Below are 5,766 nucleotides of genomic sequence, written 5' to 3'. Positions count from 1 at the left end.
TTAAAAGGTATATTTAAAACCCCCAGAATTACAGGCATAGATCACAGGTTGCGTCCACACTGCCCACACAGCAATCACACTCCTATCATACCCAGGCAACCAGTAAATGCTGGTACCTAGGCATGATGGGACTGTGCTTGCTGTGATTGCTGTTAGTAATCACACTCCTATCATGCCAGGTCAGCCAGTACATGATGGTACAGGGTGGCTGCAAGTGATGTGTAGACCCCATACTGCTGGCAGCATCAATACACAAGGGGGGCAGCTAGCTAGGTTTCAGCTTGTACTGGCTGACTTGGCATGATAGGAGTGTGATTGCTAACAGCAATCAAAGTCCCATCATGCCTAGGTTCCAGCACTTACACATCCATCCAGTAAATGCTGGAACCTAGGCATGATGGGACTGTGATTGCTGTTAGCAATCACACTCCTATCATGCAAAGTCAGCCACTACATGCTGGTACAGACCCCATACTGCTGGCAGCATCAATACACAAGGGGGCAGCTAGCTAGGTTTCAGCTTGTACTGGCTGACTTGGCATGATAGGAGTGTGACTGCTAACAGCAATCAAAGTCCCATCATACCTAGGTTCCAGCACTTACACATCCAACCAGCAAATGCTGGAACCTAGGCATGATGGGACTGTGCTTGCTGTGATTGCTGTTAGCAATCACACTCCTATCATGCCAAGTCAGCCACTACATGCTGGTACAAGGTAGCTGTAAGTGATGTGCAGACCCCACACTGCTGGCAGCATCAATACACAAGGGGGGCAGCTAGCTAGGTTTCAGCATGTACTGGCTGACTTGGCATGATAGGAGTGTGACTGCTAACAGCAATCAAAGTCCCATCATGCCTATGTTCCAGCACTTACACATCCATCCAGTAAATCCTGGAACCTAGGCATGATGGGACTGTGATTGCTGTTAGCAATCACACTCCTATCATGCAAAGTCAGCCACTACATGCTGGTACAGACCCCATACTGCTGGCAGCATCAATACACAAGGGGCAGCTAGCCAGGTTTCAGCATGTACTGGCTGACTTGGCATGATGGGAGTGTGATTGCTAACAGCAATAACAGTCCCATCATGCCTAGGTTCCAGCACTTACACTCATACTCATTCAAACACCCTCCCCACTCATTCAAACATCCTCCCCACCCCCTTACTTGCACTGCAGCTCCTCGACGCCGCTCACAGACTTCAGCAGGGGGCGCGGCCTCCCTCTGCATTCTCTGCTGGCTTCCGCTTCCTGTATACAGTACAGAAGACCCTCCCACAGGTAAGTAGCAGAGCTCGAGGTGCGGCCCGCGTAAGATCGGTTGCCTTGGCTGCCGATCTTACGCGGGCCGCACCGTCTTTCTACTCCGTATTAAAAAAATAAAATAAAAAAAAAGACGGGATTTAAAGTCGCATTGCGACTTTATTCCAAATTCGGCAGGGGGGCAACAGGGGGGGCAAGGATTAACCAAGGGGGGGCAATTGCCCCCCCTTGCCCCCCTGTAGCGACGCCACTGGTCCCCAGTATTATATTCATTGATTCCTTCGGAGTTTTCTTTAAAATACCCATCGGTTGACATGGCCATTCAAAGTATTTTGCACGCAGGTAGGGGTGCTTGGCTGTCTAAAGCAGAGATTTGTGATGCGTTCAAACTTCTCCCTATTTTATCCGCACTATGGCAGTGGCATGGAATCAGGTGGGTGGGGCAATATTTTTTTGCAGTCAAACTTACATTCGGGTGTAAAAGCAGTCGCTGGCTTTTCGATTCCTTCGCACAAATTGGTTTGTAACGCATCCAGTTCACTGTCATAAGGTCATCCGCTATCTGGATGACTTTCTTTTGATCGAGCCTCCCGAGCGTCCGCCCCAGGACCTCCACAGACTCAGATCCGTGTTTCAGGATATTAATATCCTGTTAGCCTCTCATAAGGTGGAGGGACCAGATAAGATAATTACGTTCCTAGGGATTACGTTGGACACGTCCCGCATGTTAGCTAGTCGCCCGCTTGACAAATTGGACCGTATTAAGCAGAAGATCCATGGCCTAGTGAGTCTGGGGAACTACTTAACTCCCTAATGCTCACCCTCAGGTGCGAAGCGTTGAGTCAGGATCACGCTTTTCCCCCACCCTCTCCTTATCTCAATTCTCATTACTTGGATATGCCCTCTTTTTGGCGTACCTTCCATCAAGATCACGGCACACCTCAGATCTTGTAGGTAGGCATTTCGTCAGTCTCGCTATTCTCGTTCATCACACTAATGTCCCAGACTCCGTACACAAATATATATAGATATATATATATATATATATCTATATATATATATATATATATATATATATAAATATTCCTCCTATAGTGTCTTTAGTTTGTTGATGGCATTTAACATCACCTTATGTGTGTCTACTCAGCATCATGTTGCCTGCTGTAACCTATATGGAATAGTAGACGTGTGCAATCCACATGTACTGCATATACAACTACATTGATATATTTAAAAAGGATGTTGGAGCTTCTAAGAAAATTTTTTAATTGACATTAATTTTTTTAAGCAAATTTTAGAAGTTCTTTTTTTTATTTATAGCACAATACCATGTGATACTCAACGTTGAGAAGTTATTTTATTTATTTATTTATACCACAATACCATGTGAAACTGAAATAGCTTTGAGTACATGAATAAGGTAAAGTGCAGCAAGAGCCTTGAAACCAGGTGAGTAATATTTCTGTGTATAAAAAAATATTATTTAATCTATATTTAGAAGACTATTTTAACCATAATACGTATACTATTTATTTATAATCTAGGCTAAATTGGGGATTAGGTCACAAAGGGAAAGTTCTATAAAAGATACACTTTCAAGCGATGGTAAAACACATAAACTGAGGTCTTTGCACTATACTAAAGTGCATGTGAATAATGGTGGTTAAGGTAGAATAGAGGGTGTAGGTAGGAATTTTATATTTTATTTATTTATTTAAATCTGCACTATATTCCTCAATCCCAAAGGACAGGCATGATGAGGAGAGGCACAGAATGGATTTTGCGTCTCTCCAAAAAATGTTTGAATATTTTAATACCCTCATGTCAATGTGCAGGGAAAAAAACATGCTGCTAATGTTTTTTTTTTTCATGGGATGAGGATTGAAGTAGAAGCACAGGGGTGAGGGTTTACTCGAGCTCTATCCACCTGAAGCTTATTATATTACCCTTGCCCAACGGCCCATAGGGTAAGGGTTGGAGATCTCTGTCTTGTTTTTCATTGTATTATTTTACTTTTATTTTATACATATAGATCGTATTTGCTCGATTATAAGACAAGTTTTCTTTCGGAGAAAACGCTCTGAAAAATACCCCTCGTCTTTTAATCGAAGTCGTCTTCTGATCAGACCTCAAACAGGATTCTCCTGTCTGGTAACCTCAGCTGCGGACAGCACTTCCACCGGGTATCTATCATCGAGCGCCGTTGAAAGCGCGGGCAGCAGCGAAGGTTGTCTACACGCGTACCTTTCCCAGCCTATAGCCTACCCTCAGCATGGGGTGGGCGCCTCCTCCGCGCCGGGATAGCCCGCCGACTGCCATACCGTATATAATTTAAATGGTAGGGGGAGTTTGATGGGGTTTTTTTTATTTAATTTTGATAATTTTAGACAGGGCAAAAGACAAATGTGTTTTAATTCAACTCACATCTCCCCACTGGAAACTTGCAGAATTCTTTTAGGATAATCGCAAACAATATTAACAAATATTAGTGAATATATGTGTTGTTAACATGAGAGGGAATGTAGTCTTGTTTAGTCTGGTCGAGTTAACTTGTTAGAGGCAGCTGTGTTGTTCATTGCGACAAAACAATGAATTTGGAAAGAAAAATATTGTGTGAATGGCAACACATTTTTATAGCCAAGGAACCTGTATGCAGTCCCTGAATCCTGTTGCCTGTAGCTGTAAACTGTCATTGCTTTTTATGTGTTCTCAGTAAAATCATTGTTTAAATAGTTTGGTGTTTACCTTTAGTGTAAACTAAAAATGAATGCAGCATAATCTTTCAATCCAACAACAAGAACATCAGTATAAAAATGATCACTGAGAGACAAGTAGACACAGGGAGAAAAGCCATTCATTATAAGCAAATATATTTACGGTATTGACAGACTTGACATTATTGATGTTAAATCTAGAAAATTATTATATCGAAAACTATTTATCAGCACCCAAACATGAATGAGGGCAGATATAAACAGAGGGGAAATGATTGAAGTACATTATCCTGGACCTTTCAAAGGATTCCAAAATGTTCCGGAATACAATGTTTTTATATATATGTAAAGCAATAGTATATATTTTTTTAAAATATGGCGCTGAACAAAAAATTGTCACAAACCACTAAACAAACTCTAAATAGTGTAATCTGATGTAGTGTGACTTCAAATGTAATGTTATTTTTGTTTCAGTTCCATAAGAAACATGAGTAGGTTCATTGTTGAAGCACCTATGTGCTTCTCAAATACATGCTTTCTTCATGAATGTTTATATATATTCTCAGGGAGCTAGTAAATACTAGACGTGCATTTGTATTCGGGTGAACATGAAAACGAACACGAAGGGTGCATGGCAGCGGCAAAACGTATACCAAGTCAATTGGTTGATGGCAGGGGAGGCCCCTGTCAGCGGCCAGTAGAATTGCTTGAACAGACATTTAAAATCCTGGCGCCAAAGCTGCTGTGTAACGCGTTAACTCCATATTAACCCCTTCTACAAAAAACGAAGAAAACAACCAACACAAAGAATGTACATGAATATTCGCCCGAACACAGGAACGGGCGAATATTCGTGGAATACGAAGACTTTTTCCCCCAAGAAGGAGAATACAAAGACGAACACGAAGAGTTGGCCGGTGCCCAAGTCTACTATTTAATAAATTAGGTAAATAAATTGACTTATTCAAAAGCATTACCTTGTTCGCAAGCTATGTCCTCTGGAGTTGCAGAATCTGTTTCATTTTTGAAAAATCTACATTTACATCATAGTCAAAGATGGGGAAATCACAAAATGAATATTGTTCTTAAATATCTCATAGGATAAATTCATTTTATAATGATAAAATTCATAATCATGATTAAATTTACATTCAAGATTACAATTGATTGTAATACCAACCTACACAATCTCTACTGTTAACTCCTGCGTTACCGATCGCCTGTTATGTACATTCTGGCCAGCACATAGTACAGCGAGCCACCTTCACATGGCTGATAATGATTAGATGTAACAGCCTACACAACATTAACCCCTTAAGGACAATGAGCGGTCCCTAATAATAGCCTTCCAGCAGAAGTCGTAGAGGTTAATACAGTAAAGGAGGTTAAGCATGCATGGAATAGGCATATGGCTATCCTAGATATAAGATAATGCCAGGGACTAATGAAAGTATTCAGAAATTGGGCAGTCTAGGTGGGCCAAATGGTCACTATCTGCCGACACACCCAGGGCTGGCAGCCAAGTATGCCACTGTATATAATTCATGAGTTTCATGACTCAGGTGACAACTCTATTCTTAATCCACTGCAATATAAAGTCGGAAGTGGGTCCAAACAGAGTAAACTAAACTCCCAGGTCTCTTTCCTTTGTTGCTGCTCGCAGGCAAAACCAGTGCTTCAATGTGTGGTCACGCTACTGTTGGCTGTGCGAATGAAAAAGGACATTGAAAAACAGTAATACATTTTTTAAAGGAAAAAGAAAAACTATCAGACATTTGATACATG

Source organism: Spea bombifrons, chromosome 2 (assembly GCF_027358695.1).
Source record: "Spea bombifrons isolate aSpeBom1 chromosome 2, aSpeBom1.2.pri, whole genome shotgun sequence".
Classification (NCBI taxonomy): Eukaryota; Metazoa; Chordata; class Amphibia; order Anura; family Pelobatidae; genus Spea; species Spea bombifrons.
This window is presented reverse-complemented; position numbering follows the sequence as displayed.